Source organism: Colossoma macropomum, unplaced genomic scaffold, assembly GCF_904425465.1.
Source record: "Colossoma macropomum unplaced genomic scaffold, Colossoma_macropomum, whole genome shotgun sequence".
Taxonomy (NCBI): domain Eukaryota; kingdom Metazoa; phylum Chordata; class Actinopteri; order Characiformes; family Serrasalmidae; genus Colossoma; species Colossoma macropomum.
The window spans coordinates 1580391-1603531 of NW_023494795.1; the positions used below are offsets into that span (position 1 = coordinate 1580391).

The following is a 23141-nucleotide window of genomic DNA, read 5'->3' on the forward strand; positions in this document are numbered from 1 at the left end:
CCGAGGCTGAGTGACTGCTATCATTTCAGCAGCAGAATCGGGTGTATCAAAAATGGCACCAAATTCATGGTCAGTGTTTCTCTCTGGTGAAGCGGTTTAGCTGCCAACTGGAGACTCACTGTGGTGTGAAGTGACTGGTGTGGCCTGCGACATTCCCAACGTTGAATGTTTAGTTTTTGTGGCTGTTACGCTGGGATTGGTTCTCTGTTCCCCCAGTAAAAGATCATTAACTAGATCTTTTACCTTTCTGAAAATGAAAAAAGGTTTAGAATAGTTTATCTTTGATGTATTAGGTTCTTCAGAGATGTTGCTGACTGAGATTTGTAAAAGGGCATGAAGACAGCTCAGCATATCAGAACTGCTGTTGACAGCTGTCATTGCTGAATGCTTAGACTCCACATCTGTCTAAGGCGTCAACCACTGTTTCAGCAACAGTAACAGCAGCATCTTCTACATGCGTGGAGCTGGCAGTGCAAACAGGTGAGAAGGAGATTTCTCTAGAAGAATCCAAAAAGTGTTGTCTGGATTCATCACTTTATGTCTGAGAGGATAATCTTTTGATTAAAACATCACTCACAAGCTGAGCAGCCTCAGTCAGGAAGCCTTTAGGCTTAATGGTCTTCAAATTGACCGAAGACTGTTCAGGAAGAGATGTGGAGACATGGAGAGACACTGTGGAGGAGCTGGACAGAAGTATCTCACTCTTGAACAACTCCACAACTTTATAAATCACCTCATCTGCACAAGAGTCCAAATTAAGCTGAAACCTTGGTGAAATTGTTTGGGTCCCACTTTCCAGCTCTGCTCCCATTGGAGGCTGATCTTGTGGGAAAATCCCTCTTTTTTCTGGAAATGGCTTTCGGAGCCCCAGCAGAAATTCCAAAAACTTCTTATGTACACCTCTATAGATGCTTTGAGAAGCAGAGGGTACGTCTTTCTTTTGCTTTGGAGCTGATCTAGTTGAACTGCAAGCATTGTCTGCTGGGGCTGAGAGACAACACTTCCTTAGCCTCTTCAGAAAGTCTGTAACAATGTCTGACGCTGCAGACTGAGCTTCAGTGTAGAAGGAAGAAGTGGCAGCAGATGGCAGGAACACAGCTGGGCTGGAAGAAGACTTGAATGGCTGTGTGGACCCTGAGATTGAAAGCTTTTCTCCTGTTTTTAGAAGAATGTCACACACAGTCTGTGTTGCTTCACTCTGGAACTGACCACTAAGGAGGCTCTCAAGAGAACAACGTGATGAAGTACGATCAAGTTCAGGATCTACTTTGAAAGCATCCAGTTTAGGGAGTGACACGTCCTCACACTCTCCTAAATCTGTATCTGATGAACTAGTCTTGGATGAAGATCTGCTAGTTCTGACAAGTTCTTCCAAACCCTGGAATATGTTGTGTATTTCCACTGAATCTTCGTCTCCCACTGATGCTTCACACTCAGACGATTCATCTGAGTGATAAAGCTGTACAATCTCACTGATAATGCTGTTTGTACATGTTCTAATGAGATCATCCAACTGAGGAGCACTGTGGACTGTAGGTATGAGGCATTCTGGATGAGAAACATCAGGATGATGAAGACATCGATCCCACCAGTAACATCATTTGTGCAGCCAACTGTGAGATCATCCTTTTGAAAATCAGTGCTCACTGATGGTGCCTGTGATTTGGCTCTGTTGACAGGTTTGGCCACCAAAGTCTCTGAGGCCTGTGTCACGTTTGATGAAGGCTCAGTTGCTCTTCCTTCCTTCAAAAGTTTCTCCATCACTCTAAAGAACACCTTCACTCTCTTGTTAATTCTGTGGAACGTGTAGTTCAGAATGGAGAAAACTCCAGAGTCTTTAGTTGTCTTCTTTTTTGAAGAGTGACCGGTTGACGACAACATGTCCATGCTGCTTTTAATAGTGCTCACAATATCACGAGATGTGAAGTCTAGATGATGCTAAATCAAATCCGCTGGGAATCCTGTCTCAGCCATTGCCTCCAACATAGAATCCAGATCTGTATCACTGGCTAGGCTGCTGAGCATCTCAGGGGTACTGCTGTTCTTTTCCCAAACTCCAGAACTGCTAAGTAGCACCTGACTCATAGCCCTGGTGGCCTTTTCCTGGACATCCTCATGTTTGTGCTTGTGTTTATGCATGGAGAGATGTTCCTCTGAGGTTGGAGATGAGGTCAACTGTTTGAGCTTTTCAGCAGCAGCAATCAATAGATCACTGGTTTTACGATCTGCTCTCCCAGCACTGCTGACACTCAGGACATCAAGCACCACCATGATTACCTTTCTTATGAGGGCTTCAGTGTGTAGTCCATCTTTGTCCTGTGCCTCTCTCAAAACAGGACGGTCTTCACGGTGGGAAGGCTCAACTTTTGTCTCCAGGATGTTGAACATCTCTTCAGCCACACGACTGCATGACGTCTTCCAGTCCTTGGACCATGATGATGCTTCATAGGAGGCGACCTTGCGGATTGCCCTTTGCATCGCCATCTTCACCTCACTGACAAAATCCTCAACGATGATGCATATGAGATCAGACCGGTCCACAGGTGAGCTAGTTTGAGACAAAATAATCAGACACAGCAAGAAATGAGCTGTTATGAAAAGATACCTATATTAGTGTCACAGAAATAAGGTCAGAAATAAGACACGTAGCATGTGTGTGGATTACAGCTAATATCTCCATACAAACTCATGATGAATGTATTTACAGTGTCAGTCTGTGTGCATTAATCTTTAAACAGGACAAAATACATTGGTGTGTGTTTCCTTTTGTATGCTTTTCAGATTAAATGAGGAAATGACGTCACTATGAATGAGAAGTGAACCTGGGCTCTTAGTCTCACCTTTCAGCTGAGTGTACTGGAGAAGGTGCAGCGCTGGTCGAAGAGCTCATGAAAGCAGATTCTGCTTTCTTCTTCAGCTTCTCTTCTGCTTTGAGAACAGTTTCCATCCCAACTGTGCGCATTAGAGTGGGCAGGTAACTCCGTATCGCTGACTTACACACAGAGGTGATGATCTTTGTGCACAGACAGGCAAACTGCAGCTTTGTTCCCTGAAATGATCAAAGACATGTTTCAGGATTTTCCATTTCTTAGAACATCTTCAGACTGAAAACTGTAAAAATGTGTTGGTCGTTGTTTTTTCTGTATTTACTGAATTCGGCACATCGCTGGTCAAAGTCCTCCATTTCCTGAAAATCAGTGAGAGCATAATTAGTGTGTTAAATAATATAATCAGTATCAGAACAGAGAACGAATCTGAAACCCAGAGAAGAAACATACTCATCAGTCAGGCTGAGGACGACGTCCAGGATGTCTTGGAAGCATCGTAGCTTCTGTGGAGATAAAATAAAATAAAAGTAGCACTGATTATTATTATTATTATTATTATTATTATTAGTAGTAGTAGTAGTAGTAGTATTCATAACAATAACTAGTTAATGTTAATGTTAATGTCACATACATTCGCTAGAAATCATGTTTTAAACAGTCTGTTTGTGTCACTGAAACAGTTTCTGGTTGATGCTGAATTTCTCAGTTCAGCACTGAAGAAAATAAAGTAATAAAATCATCACAGTAGAATCTGAATTTAATTACGATTAAAACATTTTTTGGCTCGATCGTAAAAGTGGGCGGGGCCACAAATAAAACGTAATCAGTGGGCGTGTTTAGGCGCTACAGCAACAGCCAATCAGATCAGCTCCTTTCATTCCCTTTAAGAGTGAGTGAACATTTTCCTGCCGGCAGAGTTTCACCGCCTTCACACCAAACACAGTGGATGAGCTTCATCACTTCTACTGACAGTGAAAATGGACCGTCTTACAGATTCACCATCAGATTCACTAGTGAACAGGAGAGTGATAATAATAGTAATAATAGTAATAATAATAATAATAATGATTATAATAATAATAGCAACAACAGTTCGCAGTTTATCTACTACTAATAATAATAATGAAACTAATATTATTATTATTATTATTATTATTATTATTATTATCATTAATAGGCCAGAGCAGATGAACCAACAAACTACAAATGTTCTCTCTCATTCTCATTGTTCTAGATTGTTCTCTCTCGGGTTCTGTCAGTTTTTTTTTTCTGGACATTTTAAACACAACTGAAAAAAATAGAACTACAGCGTTTATTGTAGAATATTTGGTCGCTGTGCTCTGGCTGCGAATATTAACAACTGATTAATAATAATAATAATAATAATAATAATAATAATGGAGTGAAGGTGTGAGGAGAGTCAGAATGAGAGGAACAAAATCACAGCCTACCTGTAGCAGCTCATCATCATTACGATCCACTGTGACATCATCATTTTTTACATCAGAGTGAGAAAGAATACAGAGTCAATGTCACTCATCTGCTCAGTATAAACAGACTAACCACAAGACTTAGACTATAAACCTACACAGTGCAGCTTTTTTATAGGAGTTGGATAAAAATTGTTAAAATAAAGGAAAAAATAAAAAATCCAGATTAACACCTTCAGAAATCTGTAGAATAATAATAGAATAAGGGGAAATTTTATTTAAACATAACCAACAGCAGCATCACAAGCAAAGAAAGTAACTTTTGGTAATATTATCATTATTATTATTATGATTATGATGATGATGATGATGATGATTACTATTATTAATATTATTATTATTATTATTATTATTATTATTATTATTGTAAGTGGTAGAGATAGTAGTAGTAGTAGTATAGCCACAGGACAACAAACAGTAAGAAAGATGGACTCAGAACAACACATGATGACACTGATAATGATGATAATGATCTCAAGACAATATGATGATGATGACAATGATGATGAAGGACTCAGGACAGCACACAGATAATGATGGACAAACAAGAATACATTGATGATGGAAAAAAACATCATGACAACACACACAATGATGGACTCATGACGACATTCAACAGCAACATACAAAGATATTCATTTTTAATGACTAAACATGTTGATGAAAACATGCTATTATAGTCTAATTGTCTCAGCTTAGTTTACTACTCACTTTATAGAAATAATATTTCTTGTCATAATGAACTCACAAAGGCCCACATGAGAAAATTATCTCTATTTGTATTGATGGCGAAAACAAGTTTAAAAAAGCTGAACTTTCTAAAATAAACAATCAGCAACAAACACATTACATAGATTAGCTACATAAAGATACATTTACACATTTACAAATATTTTTTTATGTGGTATAGAGTAATGATGGAGGGGTGGAGCCAAGAAGGAGCAGGACCTGGAATGAGCCAATCCAGACTGAGCATGTTTAAATGGAGTCTCCCCAGAGGGTGGAGACCTTGTGACAGAAGACTTGTTTACAGTGTTGTCATCAGAACTGTTAGATTCTAATTAGAAACAAGTTATAATATTATGAATTATGAAGTAATGATTTGTTTTGGTTTTCTGGTGATTTTCTGTTTTCAGGTTTCGTTTGCTACATTGTGGTCAATCTATTTTTCTTTTTTATATGACAATGGTTGATTTGTCAGTCTTGTCTTGGAATGTCTGGGGTTTAAACTCTCCTTCTAAAAGGACCAGCTGTCTTGACATACTTCGTAGGAAAAAAATAGATATCGCATTACTTCAGGAGTCTCATCTTTTATCACAAGACGTGCCCAGAATGGCCAATAAGCATTTTTATGTGGCAGCTTTTTCTGCAGCTGAGAGCAAAAATAATGGTACTTTAATACTTTTGCGTAGAACGTTGAATATAACAATACTTAATACAGGCTCAGACATATCTGGACGAATTGCACATCTTGAAGCAAATATCATGGGGAAATTCACATTTGTATCAGTGTACGCTCCCTCTATCTTTGATCCAGAATTTTTTTATTTTTTAACAAAATATCTGTTCAAATTTGAATATCCTTTGATTATAGGTGCTGACATGAAAGTGGTTTTTAATAATTTATTAGACCGCTTCAAAATGGCCAAAATGATATTCAATCTAGATCTTCTTTGGCAGTGATCAAGCTAGCTCTTCTAGACCTTTGGCGTGTCTTCAACCCCTCCTCAAGAGAAGATACTTGTTATTCAACGAGACACAAATCATCTCTGATCACCACCCAAATATTTCCAAATTAATTTGCTCTGGTCTTAAAGATTTTGTGGCTATCAATTATGGCTCAGTTACAGATCTACAAATTTTGTGGCAAGCAATTAAGGGATACATTAGGGTGAAATCCACTCTTTTCGCCTCACAACTAAACAAAACTGAACTAAAGGAAATTACAGTCCTAGAAAACAAAGTTGCCTCTCTTGTTCTTTCACTACAGACATCCTTTAATGAAATGGTTGCAGCTGAGCTTGAATTAGTTAAAGGGGAACTTAATTCTCTGCTTAGAAGGTGTTCAGAATTTCTCATGCGTAGAGTTAGACAATATTATTATTTTCATAGCAGTCACCCTAGCCATTTGTGGGCCCTTAAAATGCGCAATAGTGAACAATTTTCTGACATCCCTGTTATAAAATCACCCCAAGGTACTTTGGTTACAGATCCGCCCAGATTAATTCTATATTTCAGCAGTTTTATGCAGAGTTATACCAGTCTGAATCACAAATGGAATATAATGATCACATGAGTTACTTGAGGACTCTAAATTTACCATCTATCTAAAGAAGAAGCAGATATGCTCGGCCAGCCAGTAACATTAAATGAACTCAAAAAGCTCTACAAGCAATGAAGAAAGGGAAAGCTCCAGGCATGGACGGCATACCCCCAGAATTTTATTTGACATTCTTTTCCCAACTAGGTCCACCTCTGTTAGACATGATAAATACTGCAATAGAAACAGAGGGATGCAAATACAGCCATAATCTCTCTTCTTCTCAAACCACAAAAAACCCAACCTCCTGCAGCAGTTATCACCCCCTGTCTTTGATTGGATCAGATGTTAAATTATTTGCTAAGTGCTTGCAACACGCCTTGAAACATTTATGACTAAATTAGTTCAGCATGATCAGACAGGGTTCATTAAAAATTGACTTGCCTCTGACGATGTTTGTCGGCTGCTTCATATCCTTGATTGTGCACCTGATGTACTTACTCCATGTGCTGCTGTTTCTTTAGATGCAGAGAAAGCATTCGACAGACTTGACTGGGGCTTTTTATGGGCTGTACTGGACATAATGGGACTGGGTCTTAATTTCATTAAACTGGTTAAAACTCTATATGCCATCCCTTCAGCTATGGTAATAACAGGTAACAAATGCTCATCTCCATTTTTAGTTTCTTGTGGATCTAGACAAGGCTGTCCCTCCTCTCTTATTTGCTCTGTCACTCGAGCCCCTGTTCTATGATTCCGTTACCTCCTCCTGTAGGTTTCTGGGACAAACTTCACTCCAGTATTTCAGCTTATATATGGAAAGGCAAGAAACCTTGAATTAAACTCGCTACTCTTCAGTGTAATAAAACAGATGGAGGACTTTCTCTTCCTAATTTCAAATTATATTATTATTCCTTTGTTCTTCGTCCATTGTCAGTCTGGCTCAATTCAGATACTCAAACATCTTGGCGGCCTCTTGAGGAAAGTCTGGTTGCTCCACACAGATTACAAGATCCCATCTACTCGAATATTCCCATAAAGCAATGTAAACTGAGACATGGTCCTCTAATTAGTAATTTACTTTTAACATGGCGGGTTGTAGAAAAACTAACCAAAACCACAACTGTTTGGCACAAATGCTCCCCAATTTTTGACAACTATACATTACTTACTGCCAATAAGCCTTTCTTCTTTCCTCAATGGCAACAAAAGGGAATACATGTTCTGGATGACATCTTTAATGATTCAGGACTTCAGACATTCCAAGACTTGCTTGCATTTTACAGTATACCAGGTTTTTCTTTTTTTCTCTATCTTCACCTTCACACTGCCTTGAAGGCGTATGGTGTTCCTTGGGGCTGCACTTTACCCTTACACCCATTGCATAAACTGTTCGTTGCTGGCATGGGAACCAAAGGTTGGGTATCCAAAGTTTATCTTATTATACTACGTGCTGTATATAAACCTTTAGGTCTACAAACTATATGGGAAAAAGAGCTAAAAAGTGGCCAGGTTCAAATCAATTGGCATCCTATATGGAATAACATCACATCAGCCTCTAAAAATCCTAACCATCAGCTTATTCATTATAATTTTATCCACAGATTCTATTTAACCCCCTGCAGACGCTACCATATGCGTCTTACTCCATCTCCTCTTTGTACTTTTTGTTCTGATGGCACATATGGTACATTTTTACATATGTACTGGGAGTGTTTAAATGTGTGCAAGTTTTGGACTAAGGTTTCCTTTACATTATCAGACATTCTCAATGAAACCATTCCAAATAGAGTCCAAACTTTGCTTTTGATTGACGACTCTGAATTTAAATTGTGCTGAAAAGCGAATCTGGCTGGCTGGTCTCACAGCTGCAAAAAAATTGTTAGCCTTGCGCTGGCAACCTCCACATTCTCTGTGCTGGTGGCAATGGATCCTCACCTTTGTGGATATTATTAATATGGAACTTTCAACTGCAAGGATTCATGGAGCTAGCGGGAGCACGTTGAGCTCTTTGGAAAGAGCAGCTAAGAAAATTGGCAACTTATTGTGAAACCTGTTTTGTATTACTTGATATGTCATAGAGATTATTCATTTAATTATTTTTTCTATATTATTTTCTTCTTTGATCAGCGGTGCGTTTATGGGTGCTACGTGGGGGGGGGGAGTTGGGGGTGGTTGGATGCTTCATTTTGTATGTCTTTTGTTGCTTACTGTATTTTGTATTACATTTGAGCACTATCTTAGAAATAAAAACATTTGATTGCAAAAAAAAGAATTATAAACAAGTAAACAAATTACTTAATAACAGTAATCTCTATTATCAGCCAGTTTTTAAAATGACTGGAAATGTAAAAAAGTCATATGAGAGATTAGCAGCCCTTTAAAAGTGTCGTCATGCTGTGATTCCTTACTGATTGGTTGTTGTGATAAGGCAAGTTATCATATCTCTTCTTTCTGCTGCCCAGTCAGAAAAACCAGTGTTACCCACCATCACTTGGGGCTCCTTTCATCATTTTCAGGCTGATGATGCTCCTCAGGAGAAACATAGTTAGTGGAATTTGGAACATGGCTCATCCCAAATTCACCATCCTCAGAGCTGAGTCTCACAGAATCAGGCTGTAACCAAAAGGTTAATAAACATGAACTCTTTATTAAAAGGCTCGTTTTGTTTTGTCTTTGATGTCCACTTCTGATGTTTATGAGGCCTTTTTCCAAACATCTACATCCAGATTAGATAGTCTCCTAATGACAAACTGCTCTTGGTTCAGCATTATAAACACTCTCTGTCTCTTATGGCCAAACTGCCCTGAGAACCCCGACCTCGTCTGTTCTCGGAAGCTGAGCAGGGTCGGACCTGGTTAGCACTTGGATGGGAGGCCGCCTGGGAGCACCAGGTGCTGTAAGCTTTTTCACACTGAAGCACACACTTTCGTTTATTTCTCTTCTTCTCATTTCTCTTATCGTTTGTCATTTACAGGTCTTTCCGTTACAGTAGTGCATTCACAGTGTGAGATAAAAAAATAAGCCCTGGTAATGTAATCAGTCAACTACCTGGCCAGCATTAGAGCCCTTTTCTTTCCACAGTGTAATTTCTGTGAAGTGTCATTTATTATTCTGAGCTGTTTATGAATTAGAAATAAAATCTATCACATTTACGGCATGTAATTTCTCTGATAACAGACATAGTTCCTATACAGATTAATGATAAATCCTTTATTAGTCCCACAGTGGGGAAATTCTCAGTGCTCCAGCAGCAAAGGGAGAGCAGAGCACTGCAGAAAAGAGTAACAAGAAGAGAATTAATAAGCAAGTAATTAACCTTATTAATTACTTAGCCAGGTTACAGTTTGTTACTTGTTACTATATAGACAATGTTTATATATTACTAACAGTAAATAATACAATATAAAAATATAAACTCTACCCTTCACAAAAAATTAACGACATAAAGGATTATAAATAAATAAAAGCTAAAATATTTACACTGTAAAGATATTTTACCTGAATTGCACACAGAGTTTTGAACATGAGGTACTGGTTTATGTTACACATGGGTTGGTGAGGAGTGAACAATATAAACATTATAAATAGAAAAGCAAAAAATCTTTACACTATAGAGATATTTTAAAAATATTGCACATGGAGTGTTGATTATATTGCACACAGTAAGTGGTGATGAATTCACAGTTTATGTTCAGTAGGTGTGTGCGGTCTAATGGGGGTGGAGGAGGTTCTACTAGGAGCAGTGCTGGTTTTACAGTCTAACAGCAGCAGGAAGGAGAACCTGCGATGGCCTCCTTCACTCACTCGGGGTGATTATGAGATCAGTACTTTTTAATACTGTGATGAAAATTCTCACATGGAAATTAAGGGTTGAAGTTGAGGCTCATTGTTGGATTTGTATCGGTGCATAATTTAATCTTAAATGACTGGGATGTAGTGGTTTCATTCTGACACTTGGGGGCGATGGTGAGCACATGTGCATTTATGAAGGATCCAAAGAAGCACAGGTAAATATTTCAAGAAGGGCGCTTAGATTTGTTTTTGCTCGAACTGTGCAATGAAACCTGTAAATGACAAGAAACCTCTGGACATCCTTCATAAAGTCTGCCTAAATCCAGCGGTGCTTAAAGAGGCCTTTGAGACAGACTGTAAGTTTGACTTGGACAGAAGCTTTTATTTTCATATTCAGCTCTTTATTTGAGAAAATTTCGGTTCTGTTTTACACGCTGCGGCTTTGTAGTGAGTTTTTCAGGTCACAGTTTTATCACATCTTTTTCTGAACTTCGTGGATAAACATTTATTCTGAAGCTGTAAAGTGATGGTCAAGTCTGTGGATAAAATGACAGACAGTTCAGTCCCTCTACAAGAGGAAAGGGCAATAAAGTGATCTAAACCAGCTCAGATATTTTGCCTCCCAGTCGTGTTTCAGATCAGTCAGAGTACATCAAACGTTTGATTTTTCTGACCTGAGCATAGTGTAGTAGTGCATACTGGTCAGCAACTCAATCTGAATGGACTTCTCCAACAGCCAATAAAAACTGAGAGTGTGAAAAAAGAAAAAATACAGCAAGTAAATAAAAAATTAGAGACTCATGTAGCGAAGCTTTATAATGAACTGAGTTTAAGGCACAGCATGAATATCTGAAACTACCACACTAATCACATCTTTTCATCCATGATCTTCACCTAAATATGTTTACCTGTTAGTTCTTTACTGTGTCTGCAGAACGACACATGACTTCACAGGTCTTCGACCGAACAATCGCATTGCCAGCACAAATTAATTTTGCCACCTATGATCTGAAAGCAGGTAGTAGGTAGTGCACAGTTTGCTATTTTGAACACAGTCATGGTTTGTCCCCCCCTCAGTTAAGCAGTTATGAACACACTTACAACTCGAGTCTTTCCCATTTATGCTCAAATGCACTTTAATGGCCGAGTGCAAAGAAGTGGTTTTAGTCTCTGTTGAAGAGAAACCTGGTCCTGGAGACTAATCACAGAGTTTAGCACCAAACCTAATCACTAACGAAGGCCTTCAGAGGCACCTGAATATTAGAGCTGAGTATGTCTGATATGATCTCTCCAGGGTGACAGGTCTCCAGGAGCAGGACTGGGACCCCATCTAGTCAGGATATCAGTGTGTCTGGGTAGAAAGTGATGAGGTGATATAAGGCGGAGTTATCAGTCCTTGAAGGCTGCTGTCCAGCGCAAGTTAGTGATTTTCCTGCTAAAAACCCACCTGATTAATCTTACCTGTTAATTACCAGGTTGAGTGTCTGTATCTGAACAGTGAAATCATCATACTGTGCTGAAGGTCTGAATAGCCCTGGTGTGGATGAAGATTTAATGCATCTGTACTATGTTACCTTTCTCTCAGAGACAAATAGCGATCATATTGGGTAGACTTGTTTTGACTCAGGATAAAATGTGATGTGCTTTGTTTAAGATTGACATCCTATTATATTTAAACCACCAGAGGGCACCAAAAAAGATACAAATCACTGTCAACTGCAAGTATCCAGACCAGTATTCCCAAAGACATCAAAGATCCTTTCTATCTTCATGATCAAAAAAATGATCCCACATCAATTAGTGATTTGTAAGTTTTTAGTGTCATGATCAATCAGTACCACTCAACCAAGGTTTCAGTACTGGTATTGATATCAGACAACAAAGGTGGTATCATGCCACCTGTAGCTGTCTTGTTACTGTGACCCATTGTATAACAGAAGCCCTAGAAATGAACAGTAAAGCTTTTTTTTGACACGGCTCAATATATAATACATACATATATATATATATATATATATATATATATATATATATATATATATATATATATAAAAAGAATAGTAGTTTTGCGAATATAGATTCTGAAACAGAAATGTAATATCCCCTCCCATCCACTAGAGGTCAGCAGAATCCATTCCATTGTGTTTTGCTTTATGTTCCCTTATCTACAGTGACACAAGTTCATATCATTACTAAATATCTTTAATAAGATTCTAGCCATCTTCTATGATACTGATGTATATATGAGGAAATCTTTCCTTTGATCTTCCTTGTTAAGATATATTTCAAGTTATAAAGTATATTTTACATCAACTATTCTATGTATCCAGGTCAGTGTAGCCTAACATGTTCCACCTCCTCTTCCCGTTCTGTACATGGTACTGTTGTGTCCAGTTTTGATACTTTCTCTCTCAAAGATCTTATAAAGGTTTCGTTCTCCCTGCTGTTCTCTGAATCCATAAAACTCCTGCCATTGCTTTTGCTATTTTCTCATCATTGATATTTTGCCTGAGCCCTGATTTAGACAGACTGACCGTCATGTAGATATTTACTGGTTGTGGTTTATTTATCTGCCATCTCATTTGCCCTTATTCTTATCTGACACCCAGAGAAACTGAACCCTCAGTCCCATCATTTGTTCTAAATAATAGCTCTTGGATATTAATTAGAATGTATTTCCTACTTTCTGAATATGAGTGTTCAGAACTCATCAGTGATGAAGATAAATCAGAACAGACAAGTTCTCTTAGTGCTCTGATTCCTTCTGCTCACTCCAGAGCCAGTAAGACAGCGACCGTCTCCCCTGTATATGGAAAAGTCACTAATTCTATTTGGACATTGAAGACAGAATTCTGCCTCTGTGAGTGCTGCCCTGTCCTGCCATCTGTTCGCTAGATGCAAATGTACATATTTAAACATATATACAGTATATTTTCGGTAGTTGAGCTCACATATTGATCAGTTATGATCAGTTCTTTGTCTTTCTTTTTCTCTCTAACAATTTACGTTAGTATTTGTATTAATCAGTGAAAACCAACAGCTTGTCTGATAAGAATAATCATGGGAATTAAGTCTGGTTGACTATAGCGTGAGCCATGAGAACATGTTAATATGACCAGGTAAGGAACGCAACACAGTGAGAGGTGTACAACGTACTCTTGCATACACTGCGCAGAACGTCTAGGACTGATTAAGAACGTCACTGATCAGCCGTCACCAGCACAACATAGACACAGTCATTTCTAAGGAGTGATTATAAATTTAATTGAGCTACACAAATGATATCAGCCAGATCTTGGAATAAACACTGCCTGGCCGGCCGCTTCATTAAGCACACCTTGTATCTACACTTTTTGTCCATTTTATCAGCTCCACTTACTATATAGGTGCACTTTGTAGTTCTACAGTTACAGACTGTAGTCCATCTGTTTCTCTGCTTGATTTGTCAGCCCCCTTTTACCCTGTTCTTCGGTCACCGCAGGCATTGTTTGGGTGGTGGATCATGTTAGTTTGTGTTGGGCTAGTATGAGTGGATCAGACACAGCAGTGTTGGTGGAGTTTTTAAACACTGTGTCCACTCACTGTCCACTCTATTAGACACTCCTACCTTGTCGGTCTGAGACAGTAGTTCATCTGTGTAAAGTTTGTGTTAATCATCATCTCAGTCCAGCAGCGACATAGAGGTGTTTAACACTCCAGCAGCACTGCTGTGTCTGATCCACTCAGACCAGTGCAACACACACTAACACACCACCACCACGTTAGTGTTACTGCAGTGCTGAGAATGATCCACCACCCAAATAGTACCTGCTCTGTGGTGTAGAACAGGGTAAAAGGGAGCTAATACAGTAAGTCAACCTGATAAAATGGACAGTGAGTGTAGATACAAAAAGGTGTGCTTATTGAAGTGGCTGGTGTGTTATTGTTAGCTGAAACCAAAAGTCAGCACTTAAGTTCATTAAGCAAACTTTAATAGGTTAAAGTCAAAACCTCACTGAATTAAATTAATCAGTCCTCAACAAGCAGAGGAGAATATTTTACTGCATGTATTTTTAATACAGGCAAACTAATAAGTTACATTAAGCATCTGTGTTTTCATGCATCAGAATGTGTAGGATAATAAATTCATATCAAGTATTTACATGCGGCTCTGACCTTTTATCCAGTAATAGTTTATTGAAAGTTCTTGGCCACTTTACTAAAATTAGTTTGGGTCAGACGCCCCCCCCCCGACCCACCTCAAACAGAAATACATGCTGTGTTTGTGTGCACCAAATACTGAGTCCAAATAATTCCCAGACCTCAAGGACTTTAAACCTGTAATTCTTACACTGTGCAACACTTTGCTGTGAAAAAAAAAAAAAATGCAGATTTTTATTTTTCTACATCATTTGAACACAGCGGCTCTCCTTTACCTCGAGTGAAAATTTCATGATGAATGAACCAACAGACAAGATCTAAAATCATTTGAAATGAAACCTCTTTACATTAACTTACATTAATTAAAAGTTAGGAATAATATTTTGGATTCTCCTGTAAAGTTATTATTTTGGAGACCCATGTTTTTCTTTGGACAGTAACAATATCTTAATGATATTTTCTCTTCCATCCAGAACAATAAATACTTTTAGTCTAATGACTATAATAACTTTTACTACAGTGACTGTAACATTGCTTTGTTTAGCTGCTGTGATGACAGAAGAATGTGTACGAAACAGATATTTCAGTGGTTTATCAGAGCTTTACTATACAACAGTGGAAAAATCATATTGCATGAGCATTTATCAGCAATGATGCTGTGTGCAAGTTGGACTTGGACTCTTCTCTGAATGGATTATTTTTAATGAAACTTTTCTTCCCACAGGAACGACAAGAGGAGGCAGATTTAGTAAAGAATGTCTTCTTGGAAGGCTTTATGGCATTTGGAGGAGGCAAAACCCAAAGCCCAATGCCCAGCAAGGTCAGAAAAACTCTCTGGATGTCTCTTCTCAAAATAATCCTCATGCTGTGGAAAGTTGGGCCGACAGATATGAACACTTTTTGTCCAGTATGAAACCAGCTTTAAGAGGCTAAACGTTCAGACAAATCATAATATCAACAGTTATGATTTTGTATTTATATTTTAGATTTTAGTTTTAGACTCCAGTAGTTTTAGGTAAACAGTGCATGACATGCTGGCCGATGCTAAATGGTCACACTTTTTAACCTCAAATAAGCAGCAGGAAGTCACAGTTTTAAAGAATATATTGTTGTGTTCAACTTTCAGTGGGAAGATCAGAATTGTGTCATTTTACACCACTTTCGATCTACAAAGTGGGACAACATGAAATGAAACCGAGGACTGTTAGCAACACACTAGCCAGCTAATGTGTGACTACAACATTCATGATTTAACGTTCTCAAAACGGTGAAGTTTGTGGTCACTTTTATAGTTTAAACAACTTCTGTACTTTGCAAAAAAAAAACTAAAGTATCGCCAACAAAGTTAAATACACTCCTAAAAAAGACTGTGCTTCAAGGGTTCTTTAGTATTCTAGTATTCTATTCTGTATAGCACCCAAAAGGGTTCTTCTATTGTTACAAGCTTGGAACCGTAACAATAGAAGAACCCTTTTTGGTGCTATATAAAACCATTTTCAAAAAGGTTCTATATAGAACCATCTACAGCACATTCTCCATCAATCTGAAGAGCTCTTTCATGATGCAAAGAACCCTTTAATAATGCAAAGCGTTAGTGTTTATGGTTCTATATAGAACTTTCTTCTGTACTAAAGAACCCTTCTTTTTTAAGAGTGTACTTATGTTATGTTGGAACCACTCATTTGTACTAAATCACTACTAATGTGCACATTAGTAATGATTTAGTGTATATAGTCCCAGTATGTAATTCGTATATTTGCAAATACAGACAAGTATATTTATCTTTCAGTATACTGAACCAACAGCAACAGCAAAAGAACATATACATAAACATGTACTGTAAGTATTTACTAAGGTGTGCTAAAATGCATGTTTACCATTTTATGTCATAATCTGCTAATATATAAGTATTTTACCTGTAATACACTGTAACAGTATTTGCAGTAATATATATGTTACCTTCCAACACTACCTAAGTGTACTGGAAATATAGTTCAAGTGTACAACCACCGTATTTGAATGACCATTATTTAAGATGTCATGATGGTAAATTTTTCATGTCTATAAATATTATACTTAATGTATTAACAGTAATGCAATTACTGCATTAACAACACATACATAATATTTCTTCATAACTCTGGGTAATTCACTTAATGTATTTATGTAATACATGATATGATTTTTTTAAGAGTGCTCCATTTTTTTCTCAAAGTTAAAAGTTAAACACACAGTGTTTCAAACACAGTCAGCAGTTTTTGACTAGTAAAACTCCTCTGCTGTCAGAACATCATCAGGGCTGAGGTGCCTTGACAAATGTTAAATGCGTCCAGTGTCTTTAAGTGTCTTTGGCACAGTTGGTCCTGGTGCTGTGCTGGACAGTCATGTTGTCCATATTTCATGAGGTCTTTTTTCTACAAAGGACAGTGCTGCAAAATCTACATCACTGCTAGGGTTTTAGAGGGAGAGACAAAAGAGAAAAGGATATAAAACTCTATTGTTTGTATTCAGGTGTGCAAATATGTAATCGAATCAGAAGCACAGAGCAGAAAAGACCTGCATGGTAAGAAGTGAATATACTAAAGAAATGTTCACACTACAGGATGTTTGTCTCCAGTATTGCACACAGGAGCCAAGAGTTCGAGGAGCCACATCACACTGCTAAATACTACTAGTGCAGAACACTGAGCTACGTTTTAAAAGTGAAAAAGTGGCAAAATTGGCTAACACCATGCCAAAGTAGCAAAACATACTGTAGTGAAGGAGAGTTTTAATGAACGTAAGAAACACAGACAGCTCGGTCAGGAGAGTTAGAGGGGTGGACCAAATGGCTCTGACCACACTTGATATATAACTGGTCACCACGGCTGCCAAGCCAGATTTTCCTGTATTTTCCCAAATTTCCTGAATAAAATAGCTCTACTCACCTTTCTGGGAGTAACTGGTGAGATCAGGGCACATTTCCTCCCCTCTGTAGAGAGAGTAAAGAGTAAAAAAATAGTTGGTGTGACCTTTTACCACGTATTTGTGCAGTTATTCACGTCCTGTTTTGGTGAAACATTTCCAGTAAGTTAATGAAGTCAGAGCTCAGTTGCAGCTATTAGTGTTCAATAAAGTACATGAAATCCATCAGGAATCAATTTTCATCTTTCAATCAGAAACTCAGTCAATATAAGAACTTCCAAAAGCTCATATAATTTAAATAGCCTCTTAACTTACTCAACTTAAAAATGTGAAATTATCTACTAAGGTTCTTTAACTGTGGGTTATTTTTTGATAATTCAATATAATTTTGTGTTCATGTTCTTTGGAACCCCGAAAGTAGTCTTAGCTGCCCCTGGACACCCCATTCACGCAGTCCTAGAAACGAAACTCCATTCAGCCCCGAAACTTTAGGCCACTAATTCCGAATGTGAACAAATGCCAGACTGTCTGATTACTTTACCCAAACTATATGAACTGCTGCCATTTCATGTCTCTGTGTAGCGCAAAACAGTGTTAAAGGTTTTAGTCCATAACGTTACACAAGCACCATCCTTACTAGCAGGAAATTTACATAAATATAAGTTATTTGAAACATATATATCTCATTACTGAAGAAGGGCAGAACATGTGCCCTTGTTTATATGTGTACATGTTGGAGTATTGAATAAAAAACTTCATGAAAACGTCAAGAAAAGCGTGTACAGTTTCTAGAGGTGGATACTGTTTTTGAAAACACAACTTGAATAGGAGGAGTAAAAGATTTCAGTATAACTCAAAAAGAACTTCCAAAAGCCTTATTATAATTGGGTAATAATTGCAGGTGCAGTTTTCTTTATAAGACCCTTGTGGTCTAAAATAAAGAGATAAAACTCGACAGTGAGAGGTGTGAGAGGCCAAAGGGGAACAGAGGCTGAACCAACAGACTGAAAAACAGATTGTTTTCTTCACACATGAAAACTGAGTAACTGTCATTTGAGTTTCCTCAAAAAATTGCAAACCCATACATTTTTAAGTACATAAAGCTGAGTAAATGTTTAATAACACTCTTACTGTAACAGACAAGGAAAATTCAAATTCAGAGTCCAGAGATGTCAGCAGACTTCCACTGTGCACAGTACAGTCTTAATATGCGTTTGTGGATGCAGCGACAGTGTTTATCAAAATGGGTTTTTCGAAATATTCCTGAGCCCTGAGCCAATTCTACATGCCGATAGGTTTTATTGTGCTTAACAAGGACATGTTCCAAATATTCTGTATAGATATACAGAGTTGATGTTAGTGAGTTAAACGTGACAAAGTCAGTGGCGTACTGGAGATGATGCTTTGGGTAAACTAGAGTTAATTAGTACACATTATTAAAGTTTCCAGAGTAAGTAACATTGCCATATGCTTGGCATAAGCTGATCCTAGACCAGGGATGATGATATGTCGCCCCTGAGCACAGTGGTGGTGGGGCTGATATGTTAAGATATGTTAACATATGTTAAGATATGTTAAGTCAGGTGTATTTGGGCAATTATAAAACTAAGCTGGCTTTTCCAGAAGTGGAGACTCCTGTCGTGGATCTCCTGTTCGTGGTTAGAATTTTAGGGAGACATCCATGTTCATATTGTTCAGTATGACCCTTTTTAAAGGGCACAAACTGAAGGACCCCAAGGTTCCCCTCTGGCTGTGCAGCGGAGAATGTCAATGGCTTTAAGCAATTTGGATCATAGATAGCCCCGAAAGCAAAAACTTCAGATGAAACTGAAGCCATAGTGAACATTTCAGTTGTAGATTTGCTCTGAATTCCACATGCTGTTATATAGCGTATGATAATAGGCCTGTATGTACATGTATTTACACACAGTGCCTTCATTTTAAAAGTGGTAGTTAATTAGAGTAATGCTAACCGAGGAGGGTGGGTTACAGTGCGTTGGAAGTGTTTACCCTCCTCGAATGTTGTCCTCCCATGTTACCCCCTTCCTGAGGTTTGTGTTGGGGTAGCACTGGGCTGGACATTTCTTGCTGCCTGTGAAAGTGCCTGTTCAAAATAAAAGAGCATTTGCCTGTATGCACAATGTTTTTTGCGTTTTCTACTATTAAGCCCATTTCACACCAGCTGTGACGTGGTGCGCATGCTAATCTGGAACCACTCCATAACGCTTGGTGTTTCACCCTGGACGCGACACACACGTTGCAAAGCAAGAGCAGTTGCTGTTTGTGTTGCATTTTCACGTAATATAAATGTCTGCATTGGCCGTTTATCTCATATAAACTTCATGTTGACGACATAAAGAGATCAACAGTAAAAAATTGCTGGCTTTCTCACCAGGTGGTGTAGCTCTATATGAAGAGGAGGAGGAGATTTCAGTCAACCTGTCAAAGAGTCAAAACTAGATTTGTTGATTTGTTTTTTTAGCCTAGATTGTATATTATAGCATAGACATTGCAACTGTTTCTGCATAGAAACTGCTAGCATGCTGTGCGCGGCACGTAGCAGAAATAGGCCCAAAGTGTATTTTTGCACATGATGCGCACAGCCGGTGTGAAAGGCTACATTGATTAATATAGGAGCGCATTGCACGCTGCACTGCGTGGCGCGGTTACCGAGTCTGGTGTGAAATGGGATGTAGAATAGTGTGTTAGTGTTATATAATTTTAGTAATCAAGTAGACTAATTAATAAGTATAAGGTTCAAGAGGTCAGACGATTAATCATGAGGACTCTCCTACTCATTGACCTACCAATGACAAACATGCCATAATATGTAGTAAAACTCATGTAGTACTCATGTTTTTTATTATTCAACAGACTCTAGTATTATTTTATCAGTTATGATTATCTGTCCTCCCTGACTGAGTCCATAGTGTACTGAACTGCTAGTGTGTTGGGCTCAGCGTGGTTTGGCCTAAATGTCACTGCCTGGGTCCCTCAGGCCTAACAGATGACATCAGGATGGCCCAGGGGAGCGAGGGGCCAGGGGCAGTATGACGCTCATAGAGCCAGATCAAGAGCAGCAGCTCTTTCTCAGCTGCACCGGCACATCAAAGATGCAGGCCTGGATCAGCGACCTTTCCTCCAAACATACACACAAACAGCCTCGCCAGGTCTGAGAGAAACACTGTGTTTGACTTGGGCATCAATGCTGTCTCTCAAGGGACACTTGGGAAAATTCCATTTGCCAGTACAGCTGTATGCTGAAGTTTGTACACCCTGGGCGGATTACATGTTTTGTTCATTCTTGAAGTGAAAAGACGTGAACACACAACCTCTGCAGCAAACATGTTAAAATATCTCACCAGGCCTTAATTGACCGGTTGGGCAGGTCAAGGATTGTCTGTAGGAATTGTGAGCTGATGACAATTCCTGAGCAGAATAAATGCTCTGATTCTTCCAACCTTTTGCTAACATTCAACAACTATGGGCTCCTCTAAGGAGCTGGCTGAGGATCTGAAAATGAAGCTAACACCTGCAGGGCTATAAAAAGATATTAAACACTTCCAGCTCTCAATTTCCACTGTCCTAAATAAAGGAATGGCATTTAAGGGGAACTGTGGAAGTCAAGGACTGATCTGAAAGACCTAAAAACCCTCAGACAGAGCTGCTGGCCAGAAAGGCAAAGCAAAACCCCCAAATGACAGGAAAAACCTGCAGGAAGGTTTAGCTGTCGCAGGAATGGTGGGGTACCATTCTCCTGTGCAGTGGTGCCTGAAAAAACATGATCTACATGCAAAGTCATCAAAAGGAAACCTGATCTGCAACCTCATTACAAAAGTCAACATCTGAAGTACGCAAAACAACCCGATAATCTGTAGGCATTTTGGAAACAAGTGCTGTGAACCGATGAAGTAAAAAATTAAATTATTTAGCCACAATTACTAAAGGTATGTTTAGAGAAAAAAGGAGCAGCAACTGATGAAAAGAACACCTTGCAAACTGTCAAGCATGTTGTGTGGCAGTCAATGGGACAGGAAACTTTGCATGAGTATATAGAAGAATGGATTCTATTAAATATCAGCAAATGTGACACAGTCATGAAAAAGGCAATGATACAAAACATAACTCAAAATCCACCAAGAAGAAGTTTTTGTAATGAGCTTAACAGTCCCCTGACTTCAACACCATTTGAAAATCTATGGGTTTTAAACATAAATATCACAGAAAAAGGAACATATAGCCATGAAGAGTGGTTGAAAAATCTTAAAATAATAGAATAAAATAAAGATAAAATAAAATAATAAGAGAAAGACTCCTAGCTGGCTATCAAAGCATTTACAAGCTGTGGAATCTGCAGAAAAATGTTAGTTTCAGCTCACGGGGTAGCGTTCGTCAGACATCCTGTGTTGGACACTGAAATTATGGATGCTTTGAAATATTACTGTATTTTGCACAGTTAGTCGAGACAAGAGACGGTAACTGGAATCCTATTATCTGAACGAGCTGATTCACAGAGGAGGCTCATGAATTGATCCCCCTCAGCTGCAGTGTCATAAATAAACACACAGAGCCTGACACAGCGCCCGTCCATCCGGCCATTTCCTTCTCTTCCCCAACGAGTCCAGTCTAATTAGATTCTGATGATTTTAGGCTGACTGGCCTGTCTGTCACACCAGCACAGCTCCTGTGTGACTCACAGTCTTCAAGGTTATTCCGACTGATTTTCTGCTTCACTCTCTTCTGAAGAAACATCTCTCCTTCTTCACTTGTCTTACTCTACATCTCAACAGAACCATGTTTGCTCGTCTTCTGTCTCTCTCTCTCTCTCTCTCTCTCTCTTTGTTTCTCTCTGACAAATCAGAGTTCCTAAAATGATTCTTGGCTTGGAAGGAGTAGTTTTAGGTAAAATCTTTTTTTTTTTCTTTTCACAAGGTTGCCGTGAAAAAGTATTTAAGTGGTTCTTCTGTTTTTGCATGTTTGTCACACTTAACTGTTTCAGATCTTCAAACAAAATTGAATATAAAACCTAAGTAAACACAAAATACAGTTTTTAAAACAATATTTCATTTGTTGAAGGATAAAAAGTTATCCAATACCTACTGGCCCTGTGTGTAAAAGTAATTGCCCCTACTCAATTAACCAGTTAACCAAATTTAGTCGATAGTGGGATCTATTCAGCCAGACACACCCAAGCTTGTTTACTGTCTGCCCCGCTCAGTCCGCCCGGCAAAATTCTCTTTGTTAGTTTGCAAAAACTGCACTGCATCATTTTCAAAAATGGTTCTTTAAAGAACCGTCCATTTAAAAGTTCTTTAGGAACCAAACATTGTTCTTTTATGGCATCACAGGTTCTTGATATTTTTTGTTCCTATTTCTTGTGTTTTGAGTGACCCAGAAAGGCTCAGAGACAACATGTTCTCTGGGATAGTAACATGAAAATGACTGAACATTCTGTCTAATGTTTCTATCATTTTATTGTGTTAAAATAGTTGTGGGACTCAAAGGGCTCTTACAAAAAAAAAGATGCACCTGCCTCTTGGTTTCTATGTAAGTGTGTTTTGAGTCAACAGGTTTTCTAATCTTGTCTAAGTATAAAGACCAAATGCTGTGGATGCAGCATGTAAAGATTAGATTGCAGTTGGAATTGTGCGTTTTTTACTACCAGGTGCTACACAATAATGGAGTTGCACCTGCTTGTTACACTGGTTCTCCACAAGTCTGAAT

General features: G+C 38.5%; 1 protein-coding gene and 1 pseudogene across 1 annotated transcript in view; both read left to right on the forward strand.

The window, feature by feature from the left end:
- The first annotated feature begins 9366 nt into the window (after window positions 1-9366).
- LOC118816338 lies at window positions 9367-9484 on the forward strand (annotated as a pseudogene).
- Window positions 9485-10587: 1103 nt separating this feature from the next.
- Window positions 10588-23141, forward strand: part of rcan2 (regulator of calcineurin 2) — a 107261-nt gene continuing 94707 nt past the window's right edge. Inside the window, exons 1-2 of the mRNA XM_036581163.1 lie at window positions 10588-10729; window positions 15238-15333. The gene's annotated coding sequence lies outside the window, so the exon portion shown is untranslated. The remainder of the gene's footprint in view (window positions 10730-15237; window positions 15334-23141) is intronic.